General features: G+C 37.7%; 1 pseudogene; it reads right to left on the reverse strand.

The window, feature by feature from the left end:
* Positions 1–19,331, reverse strand: part of LOC149172549 (uncharacterized) — a 40,073-nt pseudogene extending 20,742 nt beyond the window's left edge.
* Between the last annotated feature and the right edge of the window lie 4,550 nt (positions 19,332–23,881).

Genomic DNA, 23,881 nt, shown 5'->3' on the forward strand with positions numbered 1-23,881 from the left:
GGATATTGTGTAAATTTTGAGATTTATAACATATGGATTTTTCTCTCATTCCACGCCATGGTTTAGGGTTTAAATGAAAGTTTTCATGTGATAATCAAAATAATTTTATGATGAGGGATTGGAGGAAGGTACTTTTAAAACTTGTTTCTAGGTTTGATGGTCCTTAGAATCTATTTTTTCAGACCATTTTTAATTACTTCATTTCCATTTCATACATAAGGTTTATGCATGAAATGGTGGTTGCTAGTCTTGATCTCTAAACTATTTTTTTTTTTAAACAAATAGGTAATAATTTATATTAGAAGGAAAATCTAGATTCTTAGTGATAATCCTTACATATTTCTTCATAATCCAAAATAAAATTGCATTATGAATTCCAAAATATAGAAAATATATTCTTATCACAATTTTTACTATTGGTTACAACAAACTAACCATTTCCAATAAGGAAAACAAGGACCACTCTCATGGAAGTAACGTTACTATGTCATAACGTTATTTTTTGGAATATGGGTAACAAAATTTTAATTTAACTAATGATGGTATGGTTTTAATTTTACTGAAATAATTTTAAAATATTTTTTATAATATATATAAGATTTAAAGTAACATATATTTAAAATAATGAGGTTTATTTTTTCTTTTTAATTAAATTGAAGATTAATTAAAAATTTTGTTATAATAACTAGTGTCATATGAAATGAAATATTTTTTTTGAGAGGTATGGTTTTCTATCCATGTGGCACTAATAATTCATGGTATTATAACAAAGCTTATTCACAAAATAAAAATCTGCGTGGTAAAATGGTGTGGGTTTCCATGATTAAAAATATTGTTAATTTTTTTTAAATGTATATATCTTTAATTTATATACGAATTATTTTTATTATTAACAATAATAATAACAATTCAGAAAGCTTACTAGGCAAGGCCTTAAAATTATAAAGTAAATGTGAGTCTAAAGGTCTCAAGTTCAAATCTTTGAGATGAAAATATGAGTCTAAAGGTCTCTAAGTTCAAATCTTTGAGATGAACCTATTGCCTAGTAGGAGGAAGGCTCAATCGTTGATTATCCTAAATAAAAAAAATAACAATACCAATTTAAAATAAAGTTACAATTTAATTCATTTTTATCATAAATAAGTGTGCTTTGATGTTTATTATAGTATTTTGATGCCTATCCATGTTCTTCAGCCATCTAGTTTATATGGTTGCGTTAATAAATAGTGAAAATGAGAATATTTATGTTGTGAAATTTCTATGTATAATAACTATGAAAACAACAAAATTTATATGTATAATAACTATTAAGTAACTATTTTGAGATGCATATCTATATATATATATATATATATATATATATATATATATATATATATATATATATATATATATATATATATATATATATATATATATATAATTTGTTTTCTCAGATGGTTCACGGACACCCACGGTCACTAGGTGGCTGCTATGTCCACAGAAATATCTGAGCTTGATCAAGGGTATCAAGCCCCGCAGCCAATAGCTAGGCCTAACCCCAAGGACTTCGGGGAGAATTGACCCTATGACCTCCTGAACGGCGAGGCACTTGTTTGACCAGTTGAGCTAACCCTTGGGGCTTATATATATATATATATATATATATATATATATATATATATATATATATAGTGTTAAACGTTGAACTTTACATAAGTTATTTTTTAAATGTTTTAAAACTAGCATAGATCTATCTTAAATACAGATCTAATATGAGCGAAGAGGGATCCAATTTCTTCATGTGCAAAATGTTTTATGAGCCCACATCATATAAATATTTTGTATAGTTATTTAATTTTTTTATTTTCAAATTATTTTTAAATTTTATTTTGGCCTACATGAGCAAAATTTCATCTTTGATGACGAACGGATAACATTACACATCATATTGGGTCATAGAATGAGTCTCTCGACTCAATAATAATTTCAAGTAAAATGTTAATATAGTTAAGTGTTTTTAGATGCATCCACATTTATTAGCCATTTAATTTACATAGTTAAGCTATTTCAAAGAAATTAATTTAATTTCTTTCCAATTAAAATTGAAATCTTATTTTAACAAAACATTAGGTGAAATTTATCAATAACAATAATATTTGTAATAAAACAATACATGGTTTAGGTTTGAAGAGCAAAATATTTTTTAGTAAAAAGAAATACAAGTAATCCAATGAATTATTTGAATAATAAAAACTAATGATATATTACATTTATATAGTTTAACAACTATGTTGATGTTGATCTGTGATGATTTTGTTAAAAAAATGGTTTTCCAAATTCTACTCTTCCATACATACATACATACATACATACGTACATATACATATAGATATACATATATAACGTGTTTTTAAAAACTATTTTTAAAAATTAAGAGCATTGAATTTGAAATAAATGAATTTTTGAAAACGCTTCAAAAAGAAAAAGAAAAAGGAAAAAAATTGAAAATTTCATTTTTCTTTACTTTATTGCTTGGACATCTAAAAGTTATAATTTGGTGATTTTTTTATTAATCGTTTAACTCTCTCCGAGGTTATGAAATTTGAACATATATGTAAATATATTTTGAATATTTTATGAAAAATGTCTTTCAAAATCATTTCTTACTTAGAAGTTTGTAAAACAATATGCCAATATTATAAAAGTTTGAAATTAATTATTAATTATTAGTTAATTAATCGATTAATCAATTAATTATTATTTTTTATGTTGTTGTTGTTGTTGTTGTTGAAAATAATACTGAGAGGGGGGGTGAATCAATATTATCAAGCAATTTAATAAATCTTCCTTATTTGATCTTTGAATTATTTTTGCATGTCAGTAACATAAAATAATGAGCATGAAAAACAGATAATCACACCAAAGAACACAAGATGTAAGGTGGAAACCCAATGTGGGTGAAAACCACCTGCTGCAATATGTCTCTATCTTCTTTCAATTTAGAAACTTCTTTTACAATGATTTTGTACTGGTGCAGTCCTTTACCAGTACGCAGGCTGCAACCTGCAGAGAGCTACAACTCTCTCTCTTTCTCGTTTTCCAGTCTACTCCTGGAAGGGAGCTACAACCCCCTACTTCTTTTCATAAAGCATCAGATGATCAACAGGTACATAACAGATATAGACCACTACAGATATCAGATCAGCAATAACAGAAACAACCCAGAACACCTTATCAACAGAGAAAATCAGTCAACAGAACATCTTAAAACAATGACGCAGTTTTTCTTTCTGTGGCCTGCGACCAGACGCCGTTAACTTTCTGCTACTCTGCGTCCACACGCAGATATCCTTCTGCTCCGCTGCGTGCCCACACACTGTTCCTGTGTCTGCTCTGCGTTCTGTTGCTTCAGGGACGCACCCAAAGATACTATCGCGCCGCGTCTTTCGCTACAGACACGCACCTGAAAACATTATCGCGCCGCGTCCTTCTTCTTCAGAGACGCACCTGAAACTTGATCGCCCTGCGTCCCCACGCAGGTCTCTTTCTACTGTACTGCGTCTCGGCGCACTTACCCTTTACAGTATCAGCGTCCCGGCGCACTTGCCTTTTACAGTATCAGCGTCCCGGCGCACTTTCCCTTCACTGAACCTGCGACCCTTCAGATGTAAATGATATGAAGACTTCAGAACAGACCCAAACAGTCAGATCTACAGATCTGATCATGCGCCATAGAGATCACAGTCCATTAGAAGATTCGCCCTCTTAGATCTGGACTAGATCTCACCAAATAAGATATTCAACCCAAGACACTTGCTCAATCCAAATGAACTCCTTTGCTTTATATAGGCAAGCTCCTCCCCAAAACATGGAACAATACCACGAGCCGACACCATAGAAACACAAAACCGTCGGCTAGATACCACACAAGAAACCCCCACGTGCTTTTCTCTGCCTTGAAATGTGTGCACTGGGTAGACGCACCCCCTGAACGGCTGGCCGGCGTCCCTGGACGCGGGTTCTGCATGGAATACCTGCGGGGACGCGGGTTCTGCATGGAATACCTGCGTTCTTCTTAATTTTCAACAGACTGAGAGCCTTACCACTGGAGTTGCCATCAAGTACAACATCTGTAACATACAGTCATACCAGAAAACATAATGCCAACAATCTCCCCCTTTGGACTTGATGGCAACCTCACAAACTTCAGCTTCATTCTCCCCCTTTGACATCAAGGGCAAAGGGTATGCTCCCCCTAAGCTCATGCTCCCCATGAATATGAACCAGATCTGCAGCAACGCATCACCATGAAAGAGATAGAGACATATTGCAGCTATTTCCAAGATCTCCTTCTCCATAATGCCAACAATGCATTATGTGCTCCCCCTGAGCCTGTACCGCCAATAAGAAGAAGTTCAACAAGATGATGCATCAACAACCCCCAGCTTTTGCCTGAGGTATTCAAACGTGTCCCTGGGCAATGGTTTGGTAAGAATATCAGCAACTTGTTCCTTGGAAGGAACATACTCCAACTTGACTTTCTGTTCAAGCACTTGTTCCCAGAGAAAATGGTACTTGATTGGTATGTGCTTGGTTTTTGAATGCATAACTGGATTCTTTGAGATGCTGATTGCACTTGTGTTATCACATAAGATGGGGATAGGTGGTGTACAAGTGATTTGAAAATCCTGCAAAGTCTGCATCATCCAAAGGAGTTGAGTGCAACAAGATGCAGCATCAACATATTCTGCTTCAGCTGTAGACAAGGCAATCGAACTCTGTTTCTTGCTGAACCAAGATACCAGTCTGGAACCCATAAAGAACGCACCACCACTTGTGCTTTTCCTGTCATCCACGCTTCCGGCCCAATCTGCATCTGTATAAGCATGAAGAGTAAGATCTGTATCTCTAGGATACCATAAGCCATAATTTTGAGTCCCTTGAAGATATTTGAAAATTCTCTTTACTGCCTGAAGATGAGTCTCCTTCGGATTTGCCTGAAATCTTCCAACTATTCCAACTGCATGCATGATGTCCGGTCGGGTACCTGTCAAATATAGTAAACTTCCAATCATAGATCTGTAGGTTGGTTGATGTACTGCTGCAGATTCATCATTTGCACTGAGACTACATCCTGTGACCATGGGTGTACATACTGGTTTTGCATCTTCCATGCCATATTTCTTCAAAATCTGCTTGAGATAATTGGTTTGAGATAAAAGGATTCCTCCTTCCTTTTGTTGGATTTGCAAACCAAGGAAATATGTCAGTTCTCCTAGCAAGGACATTTCAAATTCTTTCTGCATGATCGAGGCAAAGCTTTGACTCATAGCTTCTTCATTGCTGCCAAAAATAATGTCATCTACATACACAACAAGTATTAGTAATTTGTCATTTTCAATTTTTATATACAGATTGCTATCTGCTGAACCTTTTGAGAAGCCTTGTTGATGAAGATATTTGTCCAACCGGTAGTACCAAGCCCTTGGAGCTTGTTTGAGACCATAGAGAGCCTTTTTCAATCGGCATACAAGATTTGGATCATTTCCAAGAATGAACCCATCTGGCTGTTCAATGTACACTTCTTCTTCCAAGTCTCCATTCAGAAAGGCTGATTTCACGTCCATTTGAAATACTTTGAAGTTTTGAAAACTTGAGAGAGCAAGGAACATTCGGATGGCCTCAAGTCTTGCAACAGGAGCAAAAGTTTCTTCAAAGTCTATTCCTTCTTGCTGCGCATACCCTTTACAAACAAGTTTGGCTTTGTTTCTAATTACTTCTCCATTTTCATTCAATTTATTTTTGAAGACCCATTTTGTTCCGATAACATTCTTATCCTTTGGTCTAGGAACCAGCTCCCAAGTGTTGTTCTTTTCGATTTGCTCAAGTTCTTCATCCATTGCTTTTACCCAACATTCATCTTTGCATGCTTCTTTCACATTTTGTGGTTCAGTAGAGGAGAGTAATGCCAAATAGCTTGAGGCTTCTGCAACTGTTCTTCTTGTTTGTACACCTGCTTCTTTCTGCCCCACAATCTGAGATTCTGGATGATTCTTCTGAACGTATCTGGATGGAGTTTTCTCTTCTATTCTTGTCTGCTCCTCTGGTTCTTCTTGAGGTTCTCCTTGGGGTTCTTCTTCTTCATCATTCTGTCTTTGAGGGTAGCCTTCATCTTCTTCTATATCTTCATGATGTACTTGCCTAGGAATATATCCCTTCTCATCAACCACTACATCAATGCTGTCAACAATTCTGCCAAGTCTTTTATTGTAGCATTTGTATGCTTTGCTATGTGGAGAATAGCCAAGAAGAATGCCTTCATCTGCTCTAGGTTCAAGTTTGCCAAGCTGCTCATCAGTATTCTTGATATAGCATTTGCTCCCAAAGATTTTGAAGTGCTTTACCGAAGGAGTTTTACCACTCCAGAGCTCATGATGAGTTTGAGTGCTGTTCACCCGGACATTTGTTTTGTTGAGAATAATAACCGCAGCATGTGCAGCTTCACCCCAGAAAGTTGCGGGAGTTCCTGATTCATCAAGCATAGCACGAGCCATTTGTTGGATTGTTCTGTTCATTCTTTCAACAACTCCATTTTGCTGAGGAGTTCTAGCTGTAGAGAATTCTCTCCTTATCCCATGTTCATCACAGAAATCGAAAAATTCATTTGAAGTAAATTCCCCACCTCTGTCGGATCTGAGGCACTTAATTTTGTGACCTGATTCATTTTCAACCAAGGCTTTGAAGGTCTTGAATTTTTCGAATGCTTCATCTTTGTGCTTCATAAGTCCTAACCAGACAAACCTGGAGAAATCGTCAATAAATAATATCAAGTATTCCTCTCCTCTAGGTGTTCTTTTCCTGAATGGGCCACATGTATCTGTATGTACTAGCTCAAGAGGCATGCTAGCTGATCCCTCTTTCTCTGGAAAGTTAGTCCTGGTTTGTTTTCCAAACTGACATGATCTGCATATGGTGTTGTCAGGAATTTTGATATCTGGAAGATCGCGAACTGCCTGATATTTGCATGCTTTCCTTATTTGTGAGAAGCTTAGATGTCCCAACCTTCGATGCCATAACCAGTGCTCTTCATCCTTGCTAAGATAGCATTGTTGTTCTCCTTCTTCAAATATGTACAGATTATTTGGAGTTCTTTTGTCTTTGAGTACTGTTTTACCTGTATCAAGATCACGAACAAGACATCCATTCGATCTGAAAATAACCTTGGTTTTTTTATCACACATCTGGCTGACACTTAGTAGATTATGCTTCAATCCATCAACATACAAAACATTTCCAGCCTTGACCTTTTCTTTCAAAGGAGCAATACCTTTTCCTTTTATAGTTGCAGGAGTATCATTTCCAAAAGAAACTTTCTTTCCCTTTTCTAAAGTAGAATAAGATTCAAGTTTTTCTTTATCACCTGTCATATGTTTCGAACATCCACTGTCAATGTAACATAGATTTTCCTGTCCTTCTGCATAAAATGCTATCCCACATCTTTCAGTTTGAGGTTCTTTTATTCTCCATGTTTTGGTGCTTGTGGCTTGTTCCTTTTTCTCCTGAAACCTGCTCCTGCATTCAGAGTCTTCATGACCAAAATTATTGCAAATAGAACATTCAACTTCATTTTCAAGAACCGAAAAGTTGTTATAGGTCCTCTTTGTAATCCCTGTCATACTTCTTTGTTTTTGAGCTTCCCTAGTCATGATTGTTTTATATGCAACACATTGAGCTGCTTTGTGACCAAAGTTATGGCAAGAAAAGCATTGTCCATTGAAGAAGCTTCTGCGGTTATTGAATCTACCAGCCAACTGATTGTAATTTCTATTTTCATCTATTCTTGAACCAAACTGAGAAGATTTTACCTGTGGCTGGTTGTAGCTTTTGTTCACCCTTAGGATGGATTGTCCCTGATAGTTTCTGTTTGTAATTCGTCCCTGCTTTACCTGATTATCTTCATTGTTCTTCTGCTCATTTCTTCTTGCTGCATCAAGATAACTTTTTGAGGTGGATGCTTGAGAGGTTTCTCCATTATAGCCCAAAACTGTCTTGTTTAGAGGAGACCGCTGCACATTGATAATCTCATCCAAAGTTTCAGATCCTTTGACAAACTTAAGATTAATAGCTTTTGTTTTCTCAATTTCTTTTCTGAGACCAACAATTTCACCTTCTAGTTTTTCAAGATGTTTTTCCTTTTCATCAATTTGAAATTGCAAAGTATCAATGATCACATTCTTTTCTTCTATGCATCTCTTGAGTCTAGTAATTTCATCATAGAGATTATCATCATCTTCAAATGCCATTAACAACTTATATTTATTACCTTGTTCATCTTCATCACTGTTTGATAAGCCATCACTATCTTCATGGGTGTAGTAGCTTTTCTTATTTGCACTTTGTTTCCTGTTCCATCTAGCAGGTTCTTTTCCTTTATCCTTATAAGGACATTTTGCAGCATAATGACCTACTCTTCCACAAGCAAAGCATTTGAAAGGTAGCTTACCTCTGAACCTTCCAGAACCCCTTTGAAGATTTCTGACAAAATTTGATTCTTCTTCCTCTTCTTCTGGAACATGGCTTGCTTCATAGTAATCTTCTTTGCCTGATGCCTTAAAAGCAGCTTCCCTTCTGTCTGATGGACCTCCCTTTCTCATTTCATAAGCAGTTAGAATTCCATGTAGCTGAGACATGGTGAGAACACGGAGATTTTCCTTTTCTTCTATTGCAGATACTTTAGATTCAAACTTGGGGGATAATGATCTTAGAATCTTTTGAACTACTATAGTCTCTTTTATTTCTTCACCCAAATTTTTCATACAATTAACAATCTCATCTACCCAAAGAAAATAATTAGCCACACTTTCATCATTATACATCTTGAGAGTCTCATATTGAATCCTGAGAGTTTGAAGTTTAGCTTGTTTTACCTGTTCATCTCCTTCATAGCTAGTGATCATTTTGTCCCATATCTCTTTTGCTGATTTGAAGTGCATGACCTTCATGAATTCTGTTTGGGATATACTTCCTAATAGAGTACTGACTGCTTTTGCATTTGTTTCATACTGCTTTTTCTCAGCAGGATCTGTAGGAGTAGCTGAAGGAAAAGCATAGCCTGTTTCTACAATGTTCCAAACTTCTGTACCAAGAGATTGAAGATATGCAGTAACTCTTACCTTCCAATAATTGAAATTTGTCCCATCAAAAATAGGTGGCCTGATTGATGCTTCTTTCTCGTAGTTGCTCATGATGAACGATCTACCTTCAAGCGATCAAGCTTCTCTGAAGGACCTGCTCTGATACCAATTGTTGAAAATAATACTGAGAGGGGGGGTGAATCAGTATTATCAAGCAATTTAATAAATCTTCCTTATTTGATCTTTGAATTATTTTTGCATGTCAGTACCATAAAATAATGAGCATGAAAAACAGATAATCACACCAAAGAACACAAGATGTAAGGTGGAAACCCAATGTGGGTGAAAACCACCTGCTGCAATATGTCTCTATCTTCTTTCAATTTAGAAACTTCTTTTACAATGATTTTGTACTGGTGCAGTCCTTTACCAGTACGCAGGCTGCAACCTGCAGAGAGCTACAACTCTCTCTCTTTCTCGTTTTCCAGTCTACTCCTGGAAGGGAGCTACAACCCCCTACTTCTTTTCATAAAGCATCAGATGATCAACAAGTACATAACAGATATAGACCACTACAGATATCAGATCAGCAATAACAGAAACAACCCAGAACACCTTATCAACAGAGAAAATCAGTCAACAGAACATCTTAAAACAAAGACGCAGTTTTTCTTTCTGTGGCCTGCGACCAGACGCCGTTAACTTTCTGCTACTCTGCGTCCACACGCAGATATCCTTCTGCTCCGCTGCGTGCCCACGCACTGTTCCTGTGTCTGCTCTGCGTTCTGTTGCTTCAGGGACACACCCAAAGATACTATCGCGTCGCGTCTTTCGCTACAGAGACGCACCTGAAAACATTATCGCGTCGCGTCCTTCTGCTTCAGAGACGCACTTGAAACTTGATCGCCCTGTGTCCCCACGCAGGTCTCTTTCTACTATACTGCGTCTCGGCGCACTTACCCTTTACAGTATCAGCGTCCCGGCGCACTTGCCTTTTACAGTATCAGCGTCCCGGCGCACTTTCCCTTCACTGAACCTGCGACCCTTCAGATGTAAATGATATGAAGACTTCAGAACAGACCCAAACAGTCAGATCTACAGATCTGATCATGCGCCATAGAGATCACAGTCCATTAGAAGATTCGCCCTCTTAGATCTGGACTAGATCTCACCAAATAAGATATTCAACCCAAGACACTTGCTCAATCCAAATGAACTCCTTTGCTTTATATAGGCAAGCTCCTCCCCAAAACATGGAACAATACCACGAGCCGACACCATAGAAACACAAAACCGTCGGCTAGATACCACACAAGAAACCCCCATGTGCTTTTCTCTGCCTTGAAATGTGTGCACTGGGTAGACGCACCCCCTGAACGGCTGGCCGGCGTCCCTGGACGCGGGTTCTGCATGGAATACCTGCGGGGACGCGGGTTCTGCATGGAATACCTGCGTCCTTCTTAATTTTCAACAGACTGAGAGCCTTACCACTGGATTTGCCATCAAGTACAACATCTGTAACATACAGTCATACCAGAAAACATAATGCCAACAGTTGTGTGAATTTAATAATTTTGTATTAATCAAGAAAACTAAGATATATAAATAGCTCTTGCGTACAGAGGGAGTTATAGCAACTTGATCTTGACCTCTATTGCTTATACCAACTGATACTAATTACATGCATACAAAATTTGTATTTCTTGACCTCTTTAAGCCTCGAAACCCTCCAAACAAGGAATCATTACAAATTAGATTGAGGTCACGCCAAAAACACCAAGACGAACAACACTTTCATTGCTTCTTACTGATCCATGAGCACCCACCCAAATGTCGCCAGGTAAATTCCCCAAGGGAATCATTGTCACCATCACATCACTAAATCGTGAACACCACCATCAACCCATGATATAATAGCTACCAATGCTATACCCATCCACTAACAGGACTAGGGAAATATAAATCCCATACTAGACAAGATGCACTAGAGTTCAACAAAAAAGACCATACCCAAACCAAAAAAATATGGCATGACTCAGATATGTCATCATAATCCCAAGAAATAAGGCCATCACAGGGCCAACCAAAGACAAAAAAAAAGCTGCTTGAGGAGGGATCCAAAACCCATCACCCACCACCCAATATCATTGCTCATTATTTGAACAAGACATGTTTGTTGGAACACGAACATTTGAGCCAGGAGGGTCTCTAGTATCTCCTCCATTTGACTCATAGGGAACGTGCCTCTCCACATGCGTGATTCAATCATCCATTATATCCACACAGAACCGCAATTTCCTCAACATCCTTTTGACATCCTCTAGGGAGGTGAAAATGTTGTATTTCTTGACCTATTTATCTCTCAGTACCAAACCCAACAATATTTTCATTTTCCAATGAAGTGAAACTAAGTTCAAGTACTGTTTCTTTCTACCCCTAGTGTGACCAAGGTTTGTCACCCACTGATCCAGGTGGCTCCATACATGGTCAGAACTCAATAGTGGCTACGGAAAAGCTCAAAAATCAAAGTCCTTATATTGAAGTGAAACCAGTACCAGATCGTAGTTCTCGAAGTCCTGATTCTAATGGTGTGAACGGAACTCAAATCCAAGATTGTATGCTCTAGATATTCACGGTCAAAGTTTTGTTCAAACTTGGCCAAGTGGTAGTCACTAATGAGGAAAGAATTTGGTAGAATCTTTGCTCATGGAATTTGGCCATCGGAAAGGGCGAATTTATCACCTCTTTAGTTTTTCCAATGGCCCTTAAGAACCGAATGGATTAATTTTGAATCACTGGTTATTAAAAAATCAAAAGAATAAATTGAATGGGTTTTGGTTGGTTGGTGGTAAAACCCGGCCAGCCGGGTCCCAACCACACCACATATATATAACTAAAAAAAACAACAAATACAGTTGGCAGGTGGTCAAATCACGCCAATCTTCAAACATTGTCAGCATATATGTGGTCGTTACACGAGCCAAGATCAGTTGGAATCAAACCCGCGGTCGGTGGGTCCACCATACATGCCCAACGCAGAAGTCTTACCACATTTCAATACACCACATAACAACAACATAAAACCCAATTCATTGTAACTGCACACCAAACGATCATAACAATATGCCCAAACCGTTACCACTTTAAACATAACCATTTCATAACAACTTGCCAACGCATAAAACGAATTCCAACCAAACTTATTGGGCCAACAAAATTTCCATTGGGTGAGTCCACCCCTGGTCCTCCGCTCGCCCAACGACTTGTCATTTGTGGGCCAACCAACGGCCCAAGTGGCCAATCGTTGTTATATCCACCTCACAAACATTATTTAAACCCCAACATTTGTCATTCGCTGAAAGAGGAGAGAGGTGAAACTGTGGAACCTGGAGCCAAGGAACCATGCTCAACTAGACATTGATTTTAAGAAGGAATATTCTATAGAATATTCCTTTTTGCAAAATGGTGAGGAATCTAAAAGATTACCGAGAGGGTGATTTTTCACAGTGATGGAATCATGTCAACTTTATACTCAAAAGAACCAGAATTTCATAGGGAAGGTAGTGATGTGGTTTGTTTCCCCATATAAGCAACATAAACTCAAGCAAACAACAATAAGGAATATTTGCAGAATCTTGTGGAATCTAAAATATTCCCTTAGAGGCTAATTTTTTATAGAGGTGGAATGTTGTCGACTTTATAGTTATTTTTCATAGAAATTCACAGGAAGTGTAGTGGTGTGCTCAGAAATTTCATCCGAACAGTAGATTTTTCGGCCATCTACAGGAAGGAATCTTTGAGGGAATCGTCTAGATTCCCGAGGGTCCAGAATTTGATGGTGTCAGAAATTAGTCAAGTTTATAGTTGTTTCACACATTTCCCACCATGAATTCAATGGTGTAGTCCATTCCATCAGTAGATCTTTGCATTTTCTGACCATCCCCGAAAGTAGTGGTATATGATGCAGTTATGCCATGTCTTTCTTTTGATTGGTTGAGATGATGATTTTGTTACCAAGATCCTTGTTACAATTATGTTGAAGGATACTTCTATGCCAAGTCATGTGAGAATTTATTATCTTCTCATGTTGAAGGATTGCCTATTTCAGTGAGAGTTCCTGAGAATGTCTCGTGGAGAGACATACCACTCTGGTTGAGGGAATTTGTCCTTGTAATGACAAAGAATGTACTATGTAATCATCATCATTTTGTGACATTTAATGAAGTGGCCTCCCCACTCTTGACACTGAGCCTGGAGATGTAACCCTCACTGGGTGAACTTCATTATCAATGTGTTTGTGTCTTGTGATTTGATGGTTGTCATTATGTTTCATCTTATTTACGGTATGAACATGTGGCTTTCCATGCTCTTTCATATGCAATTCTGTTAACATCACATAGTTTAAATATCTTGGTTAATTCCGGTATCTGAAGAGATCTAGATCAAGTTTTGTATCAGAGTGGTCTTCTTATTGATGTGAATTGCATGATTAAACATGCAACATGAAGGGAAATGGAGAACAACATAGATCTCTATGAGGACCTCCTCAGGATGGAATGCATGGTAGACATAATGTATTACGTTTGAGGAGAAGATAGCAAGAGAGGAATGGGAAAAAGAAAGAGAAAAGGATGATGCTCCATATACCCACTCGAGTAAACATTCACCTTCTTCATCGTCTTCTCATCGTTCAGATGAGGAGATCAATCAGAGCCTTCAAGTATAGAATGTTGAATTGAGGAAACTTTTAAAAGAATAAAAGGAGGAGAAACAAATACCACAGTTTTGAGTCACAAGCCACAGAAGAGGCCTTGGAAAAATTGAGGTGCAACAAAATATTATCGAATCCATCATCACCTGTTTCAGAATCGATAACTGAGGTAAACAATATTAATTGTTCCGTAGTTTCATTTTCACATGATGTTATATTTGTTGGAAGCCTTGAAGTACCCAATTTAGGAACTGGCATGAGACTCCTTACCAAGATAGGGTATAAAGGAGGAGGACTTGGTGTTAATGGCTAAGGAATGACTCAACCATTGGAGGTTCTATAAAGACCTTGATTTGCAGGTTTAGGATACACTAGAAGAGAGTGCTCAAAGGTATCAGAAGCTTCCAATGAATTGTCGATGTCATCGAAGAAAGAGGATGATTGGAACACATCACAATCCTCCCATGACAGTGAAAATTGGGGAGGAAGAGTTGAGGAAAGCTCTGATCACCGAGATCACACTATAGATAGTCAAGAGAGGTATAAAAAGTCTCAATATTCTAAAGTTCATTTTGATTACAAGCATATTGTTAATGACGAGCAGAAATCATGGCATAGAAAACCATGTAGTTTTTGTCGTTTACATAACCATGTGGTTCGTGAGTGTTGGAAGAGAATGGAAACAAGAAAAAGGATGAGGCGTGAAAGGCCTTCTCCACATCAAGAAAGGAAGAAGGTTAAGCAGGTCTAGATGAAGAAGACCTTTTGCAGACATTGAAATAGAGGTGGACACCAAAGAGCCACATGTTGGAGGCTCCACCAAGAGCAGTGCCTCAAGGAGAAAGCGCCTGTGTAGGAACCATTTGGAATGGATGTTCAACAAGAAAATCCACCACATTCCTTGTGGTTCACTTTGTTAAGTAAGAGATGGTTTTACTAGATATGGTATATTTTCGTTGTTGTATTTTATAAATCATATGTTGGGATATAAATGTAAAAGTGATGATGTGTTTTCCATCGCTTTTCAAAGCAACGATGATGTTTTTTTAGCCTTTTATTAATAGTTGGGGTATTTGTTTCTAATATTATGTAAACTTGACCAAATAGTGTGTCTTATAAAATCTTGGAAAGTATAAGGATGCTTGGGGCATGATTGGTCATGTAGTTGAGCATATAGTTTGTAAAAATTGTACTACAGGTTTGTAGAGAATGTGGGTGTCGGTTCATTACTTATGGCTCCAAAGAACAAGAGTGAAGGAGAAGGAAGTGTGACCTATCAAGAGACTTGTGGTGCAGATAATGTAATATAGCAATGGCAGATTATATTCATGTTTTTGGAGGACCAAAATCTCCTCAGTGGGGAGGAAAGATCCAGGTGGCTCCAAACACGCTCAGAACTTAGTGGCTATAGAAAATATCAAAAATAAAAGTCCTAATATTGAAGTGAAACCAAGACCATATCGTAGTGCTTGACATCTTAATTCCAACAGCTTAAATGACACTCAAATCCGAGTTCGTATGCTCAAGCTATTGGCAGTAAAAAAATTTGTCAAACTTTGCAAATTGGTAGTCACTAACGAGGCAACAATTTGGCAGAATATCAACACACGAAATCTGGCAACATGAATAAGTGAATTTGTCACCTATTTAGTTTTTCCAGTGACCTTTAAAAACTAATGGATTAATTTTGAATGGTTGGTTATTAAAAAAAATAAAAAAAATGAATGGGTCAATTTGCTAGTGGTCAAACCCGACAAACTGAGCCCAACCACACACCACATATATATAATTAAAAAAAACAACAAATACGGTTGGCAGGTGGTCAAACCTCACAAAACTTCAAACACCATAAACATATATGTGGTCGTTACACAAGCAAAGACCTGTGGGAATTGATCCCACAACTGGCAGGTCTGTCGGCCCCACCCAACATGGCAGTCTTACCACATTTTAATACACCACATAACAACAATGTAAAACCCAAAGCATTGTAAACACACACCAAATGGTCATAACTCTCTGCGCAAAATATTATCACTTTAACCATTTCATAATGAATTGCCAACACATAAAACGAATGCCAACAAAACTTATTGTGCCAACAAAATTGCCACTAGGGGAGTCGACCCCTGGTCTTCCGCCCGCCCAATGGCTTGCTAGACATGGGCCAACCAATGGCCCAAGTTGATCTAGGTGGATTTTTGTGACCACCCGCCTATTCCACTTGAACCCCCACCATTTTCTCTTTCAATTTTTCAGTTTCTCTAATTGTAGCACAGTTTACTATTTTTGGCAGTTTTTCGGGTGCTGAACTTCCAGAGCCGTTTTGAGGCCCTAAATGATGTTTTCTTTGGAAAATTTGGGCCAACATGGGTGGTTATTATATTTTGGCCACTCGAAATTTGTATCCCTCAGATAGATCTCTCTAACAAGGTATTTCGCACATCAAACGGAGATCGTATGCCAAAGTTACGACCCCTGGCAGTTGATGTACCAATTTACCCAAACAATGCCCATAGTTTTGGTGCTTCCTCTCGAAGAGTTAGGTTTTTGTATGTTTAAGGTTTTTCATTGTTTTTCAATAGTAAATAGGCCTTCAAGCCTCATTGTAACGGAGTTCAGAGGCATGTAACCGTCACATCTATTTTCAGAGATAAGCTACCATCACCCAAGCTAGTCTTATTTCCATTCTGTTTGTAAGCATATTTCAATATTTGATATTAATTAAATGAAGTTTTATTTTTGTTGCCTCTCTGTATTTATGGTTATATATGTAATTTGTTGCATTCCTGTTTAAGTTTGGATCACAATTGGCCAATCGTTGTCCTATCATCCTCACAAACATTATTTAAACCCCAACATTTATCATTCGCCGACATATGAGAGAGGAGGGACTATGGAACCAGGAGTCGAGGAGCCACTCCCAGCTAGACACATATTTCAAGACAAAATATTCCATTGGAATATTTCCTGGAATATTCTGCAGAATATTATTTTTTGTAGAATGGTGAAGAATCTAAAAGATTCCCTACAGGGTGATTTTTCACAGTGGCGGAATCATGTCAACTTTATACTCAAAATAATCATAATTTTGTAGGGAGTGCAATGCTGTGGTCTATTTCCCCATCTGAGCAAAATAAATTCAAGAAACTAGCAGCAAGGAATCCTTGCAGAATCATGTCTATTCTAAAATATTCCCTTAGAGGCTGATTTTAGACCGAGGCAGAAGGTTGTTGACTTTATAGTTATTTTTCACAGAAATTCGTAGGGAGCATAGTGGTGTGCTCAGGATTTTTCATTCGAGTAGCATATTTTTTGTCCATCTCCATAAAGGAATCTTTGATGAAATCTTCAAGATTCTCGAGAGCCCAGAATTCGACGTTGTCATAAAGGGGCTAAGTTTATAGTCGTTTGACATGATTTCGTGCCATGAATTCAACTGTGCAAACCATTTCTTCAGTAGAGCTTTGCATTTTCCCACCATCCCCGAAAGTAGAGGTATATGATGCAGTTATGTCATGTCTTTCTTTTGATTTTCTAAGATGATGGTTCTTTTGTCAATATCTTTGTTACCATTATGTTGAAGGATACTTGTATGCCATATCATGTGAGAATTTATTAGCTTCTCATGGTGATGGATGGCCCATTTGAGTGAGAGTTCCTAAGAACATCACATGGAGAGACATGCCACTCTGGTCGAGGGAATTTATCCTTATAATGACAAAGGATGTACTAAGTACTCATCATCATCTTGCAGCATTTTTAGTAAAATGATATGGATTATTTTTAGTAAAATGAAATACAAATAATGCAATGAACCATTTGAATAATAAAAACTAATGATATATTACATTTATATAGTTTAACAACCATGTTGATTAGTGATGATTTTGTTAAAAACATTACCAAGATTATTTTAAAAAATGGTATTGCAAAAACTACTTTCCATTGAAAATAATTAAATTTAAAAGGTGTTTCTAAAAACTATTCTTAAAAATTAAGAGCATTGGCCTTGAAATAAATGAATTTTTGGAGATGCTTCACAAAAAAATTCCTTGAAATTTTTATTTTTATTTACATTATTTTTAAAATTATATTTTGCTGATTTTTTTTTTATTAATAGTCTAACTCTCTCAAAGATTATGAAAGTTGAATATATATGTAAATATATTTTGAATATTTTATGAAAAATAATTTAAGAATAATTTCTTAGTTAGAAGTTTGTAAAACAATATGCCAATATTATAAGAGTTTGAAAATAATTATTTATATATATAGAAAACATTAAAATATATATATAATTTATTTATTTTATTTTTATTTTATTTTAATTACGAATTTAATAATTTTGTATTAATTAAGAAAACTAAGCTACATAAATAGTTTTTGGTGTATAAAGGGAGTTCTAGCAACTTGATATTGACCTCTGTTGCTTATAACAACTAATATTAATTACATGCATACAAAATTTGTATTTCCTGATCTCTTTAAACTTGGAAACCCTTGCAACAAGGAAGCATTATGATGCAGGAGCATCCGAACCCTCAATGAAAAAAATTAGAGAAAGAGGACAGGAGGACGACCACATGGACAGCTAGGCCAATCTTGAACAAGATTTGGTTAATGAACTAATTTTAGTTTAAAAAATTAGTTAAAACTAAATGTATGTGTAATAAGAACTAAAGGATTTAGGAGAGAATCAAGAAGGAGAGGAAAAAGAAAAATTGTGCGTGTGAGAGAGGGCAAAATGTAGTTGCTAGGAAAATCTTGATTAAGGCTGAGATGCCTTAAAATTGTAATCTGAGTTTGTACATAATAAAATGTGTCTTATGTGAACTTGTGTCTGTGTATTGTTTGCCAGCATTTTGCATTAATTTCTGCAGAGACTCAAAATCTTTTTATATTATTTTTTTTCACGGCAAAAAAAAGGAGAGAAGGTCTCGGTTGAAGCAAACACAAGTAGTTTTTGTTTTGGTTTAGCAGCCACTGAGTTACGACCAGACTCAAACCTAGCAATCTCATATTCAATTTGAGGAGAGTAATGGAGCACACAAACCATGGCGCGGAAATTACAGTCGACGAAGAAGATGATGAGGCGACAGAGTGCTGCAACAACAGGGAGGCAGGGCAGAGCTTTCGTCAACGCCGTTTGAGAGGAACTTTCTTCAAGGAACGGAAGTATTTGTGGAAGGAATTTCCCGAGCTGTTGCAAGCGGATGGCAATAATAAAATCCTTGAGGTTGGCTATGGCAATGGTAGTTTTGTGCTTCTGGTTTTACGAGCAAAAAATATTTGACTGAGTACGATTATTTGGAAATACCATGGAAAACCCAACAGCAATCACTGCATACGAAGATGACAGTGGACGCAGTTCGAAGGTGGGAAGCCAAAGTGGCGATTGTGATGGGTAATCCGAGCAGAAGAAGGGATGTGGTGAATGGATGCAAAGCTGCGGGCATTCCAGCATTTGGTTCAATTTGGGACTCTTGAAGTTCATTCGACATTGAACGTCTGGTTGTTTTCTTTTTTTTGTTGAAACTTGGATGTCACTCATTTCCACGTTACGCAAGTAGGAAAGATTAAGTTGATCTGCCAGCCTTGCCATGGTGTCTGTTCTACATTAGCATCCTCCCAGCAGAATAAACCGTAGGTAAAATCTACCTTGTATGTGGATGAAGGATGATGAGAACGTCCCTAGTTTGTTATGGTGAGGGCCTTCAGTATTCCAAATGAAGCAAGAGAGATCAGAATGCAGTTGCGGATAGGATTTTTGGGCCCATAACCCACAGGTCCCAAGATCGGACTTGTAAAAATATTGAAAACGAAGAGACCCCAGAATTCATTTTCATCAAGTGGTATCAGAGCGGGAAAGATTTCCTGCGGAGAGGAGTTTTTTTTGCATGCGAAGAAAGAAGAGGTACGAAGAAAGAAGAGGTACAGTTTGTTGAAGATTTGTAAGCTTGTAGTTTTTTTTAATTTATTTTGTGAAGGTGAGAAGATTGCAGCAAACCTGGAGCAGGAGTGCTCAATTGGTTCGAGAGGAGAGAACCGCGGAGATGCCAAGAGGACTAAGCTCAGCAGAGAAGCTTGGTAGGGCATCTGGTAGCAGGGAGGACTTGCTATGGCAGAGTTTTGGTTGCATCTCACATGAAGGCAGTTCCACTGATGAAGTGAAACAGTGGGTAGAATTGCGAAGTAAATGGGTAGAATTGCAAAGGAAATGCATATGACTAGGAGGTTATAATTTTGTACCTCGGGAGCATATGACCAGGAGGTCATAATTTTTGTACCTCGGGAGTCTGATGCAGGAGCATCTGAAGCCTCAACGAAAAAAATTAGAGTAAGAGGACAGCAGGACGACCGCATGGACAGCTAGGCCAATCTTGAACAAGATTCAGTTAATGAACTAATTTTAGTTAAAAAATCAGTTAAAACTGAATGTATGTGTAATAAGAACTGAAGGATTCAGGAGAGAATCAAGAAGGAGAGGAAAAAGAAAAATTGTGCGCATGAGAGAGGGCAAAATGTAGTTGCTAGGAAAATCTTGATTAAGGCTGAGATGTCTTAAAATTGTAATCTAAGTTTGTACATAATAAAATGTGTCTTATGTGAACTTGTGTCTGTGTATTGTTTGCCAGCATTTTGCATTAATTTCCGTAGAGACTCAAAATATTTTTATATGATTTTTTTTCACGGCAAAAAAGAGGAGAGAAGGTCTCGGTTGAAGCAAACACAAGTAGTTTTTGTTTTGGTTTAGTAGCCACTGAGTTACGACTAGACTCGAACCTGGAAATCTCATATTCAATTTGAGGAGAGTAATGGAGCACACAAACCATGGTGTGGAAATTGCAGTCGACGAAGAAGATGATGAGGCGACAAAGTGTTGCAGCAACAGGGAGGCAAGGCAGAGCTTTCATCAACGTTGTTTGAGAGGAACTTTCTTCAAGGAACGAAAGTATTTGTTGAAGGAATTTCCCGAGCTGTTGCAAGCAGATGGCAGTAATAAAATCCTGGAGGTTGGCTGTGGCAATGGCAATTTTGTGCTTCCGGTTTTACGAGCAAAAAATATTTGACTGAGTACGATTATTTTGAAAGACCATGGAAAACCCAGCAGAAATCACTGCATACGGAGATGACAGTGGACGCAGTTTGAAGGTGGGAAGCCAAAGTGGCGATTGTGATGGGCAATTCGAGCAGAAGAAGGGATGTGGTGAACGGATGCAAAGCTGTGGGCATTCCAACGTTTGGTTCAATTTGGGACTCTTGAAGTTCATTTGACATTGAACGTCTGGTTGTTTTCTTTTTTTTTGTTGAAACTTGGATGTCACTCATTTCCACGTTATGCAAGTAGGAAAGATTAAGTTGATCTTCCAGGCCTACCATGGTGTCTGTTCTACATTAGCATCCTTCCAGTAGAATAAACCGTCGGTAAAATCTACCTTGTATTTGGATGAAGGATGATGAGAACGTCCCTAGTTTGTTCTGGAGAGGGCCTTCATTATTCCAAATGAAGCAAGAGAGATCAAAATGCAGTTGCGGATAGGCTTTTTGGGCCCATAACCCACAGGTCCCAAGATCAGACTTGTAAAAATATTGAAAATGAAGAGACCCTAGAATTAGTTTTCATCACATTACAACTTAGATTGAGGGCATGCCGAAAACACCGAGACGAATGCCACTTTCACTACTTCTTACTCATCCACGAGTGCCCACCCAAATGCCGCAAGGTAAAGTCCCCAAGCGCATCACTATCGTCATCACACTGCTAAAGCGTGAACACCACCGTCAACCCATGACACAATAGCCACCAACGTGAGACCCTTTCACTAAGAGGACTCAGGAAATATAAACCCCACACTAGACAAAATGCACTAGAGTCCAGAAAGAAAGACCATATTCAAACCAAAAAAGACATGGACATGACTCTGATATGTCGTCATAATCGTAGGAAACAAGGCTGTGACAGGGCCAATGAGAAACAAAAAATAAGTGCTTGAGGAGGGAGCTAAAACCCATCACCCACCACCCAATATTATTTATCATTATCTGAACAAGACACGTTTGTCAAAACACAGACACTTGAAACAAGAGGGTCTCTAGTATCTCCTCCATTTGACTCTTAAGGAACATGGCTCTCCACATGCATGAGATGATCATCCATTCTATCCACACAGAATCGAAAGTTCCTCAACATCCTTTTGACATCCTCGAGGGCAGAAAAAATGTTGTATTTCTTGACTTATTTATCTCTTAGTACCAAACCCATAAAGGTCTTCATTTTCCAATGAGGTGCAACTAAGTTCAAGTAATGTTTCTTTCTACCCTTAGTGTGACCAAGGGCTGGCACCCACCCTGTAAGGACTTTTAGCGGTAAAAAGGTGAAGCTAGGTTACACTTTTGTGAGAAATGCCCCCGAAAAATTCACAATCTTAGTCTTTTGGATGAACCAAAATTTTCCTTGACCAAATTTTCTATATTTATTCAGCTAAACTATTATACAAACATTCAATCGAACAATTGGTCGTTTAGATTAACACCGACCAGTAAAAAGATTTTTTTCAGGAGTTGAAAAAACGACAAAAAAAAAATTTGATCGAATACATAATTCGGCCAAAAAAAATGTTTATATATATCGGGTCCCTGATGTTGTTGTAAAGTTTTATGCATTGTTCGTGTGTTATTGTGATTGTGTCAAGCGTTGTTAGTGTGTTACTGTGATTTTGATCATCAGTTTGGTGGAGGAAATGATTGGGTATGTACATCAACTGTCTTTTCTAAAAAAAAAAAATGTTTTTTACGGATTCAGTAATTTTTTGTTTCCTTTTTTGCAGCGTTTGTTGGCACCAGGGGAATTTTTGTAGTAATTTTACATGAGGTTGGTTGGTCGACGCCAGGATTTTTGTGTGACGATGGTTGGTTGGTGCCAAGAATTTTGTCAGCTTCTTTAGCATCCTTGTCTAGACCAGGTAAGTCCTCCTATACATGTTTGAATGCTTTTTTGAATGTATGAATGGTTGGTTGAATGGTTTTCTGAATGTCTGAATGATATGTAAAAATATTTAATTTTGATAAAATTTTATACGGTTATTTTGTTAACAAGTGCATATATTTTATTACGCCGTAAGGCGTTTCCCTTTGAAATGAATTGCCCCAGTTGCCACCGTGTCCTATTGTTTACCGTGGATTTGTGGTGTTAGATGATTGAATGAATTGTGATCGTTGATCCAACACTGATCCAGAACTGAACGGTTAATGAGAAAGTGGGACAGACGCACCGCCAGCGAGCCATTCGTTTTGCAGCTGACATGTGCTTGGCTCGCACTGCCAACAAGGGCTCTGCCTGGACTCTAGCTCTGAACCACCGCCTCATGCGCAAAAAAAAGACCATCACGATGATGAAGCAGAAGAAATCCTCCCAGAAAAATGAAATCGGCATCTTTCCATCGAAAATGTTAGTAACTTCTCAGGTAGGAGCGGGAGCGGCCGAGGCCTTGAAATGTGAAGTTAGAAGTCTTGAATTCCTGCAGCCATGGCAGAACAGGTATTCCAGCTCTATTCCGTGAAGGATTTTTATGGTTTGTTTTATGTATTTTGGATTTTTTAGGGTTTCCGCGGAAGAACAAGGGAGTTTCTGGAGTGAAGAAGATTTTGGTTTATTGAGCTCCTTCATATTCATGTCATTTTATGGTAGCTGTTGTTTTTCTTACATTTGTTTGGCCCACAATATCCAGTTTTTATTAAGAAAACCCTTCTTTTTCATCCTGTCTCTCTTCCTATGAAAAACATGGGATTGGGGCTTAAGCTATTTGCAGCGGTTTTGTTTTGTATGACTCTAGCGCTGATCAAGGTGACATACATTGCAATTACCAGCTATTTCGCATTGAACTGCTATCTGCCCTATTTAGAAAGTGAGAAGGTTCTGTTGTTTGTGGACAACATTCTGCATAGTCCCTCGTTCTGGCTATATGCAATAAGGCAAGGATCCAGGGCTTTAGTCGTTGGGGCATTCACTCCCTGCTGAGATTTTCTGAGACAGATTTGATCTTTCTGTGAC

The sequence above is a fragment of the Pinus tabuliformis genome, chromosome 4_2, assembly GCF_031772625.1.
Source record: "Pinus tabuliformis cultivar Carrire ecotype Pingquan chromosome 4_2, CPIR1, whole genome shotgun sequence".
NCBI classification, from domain to species: domain Eukaryota; kingdom Viridiplantae; phylum Streptophyta; class Pinopsida; order Pinales; family Pinaceae; genus Pinus; species Pinus tabuliformis.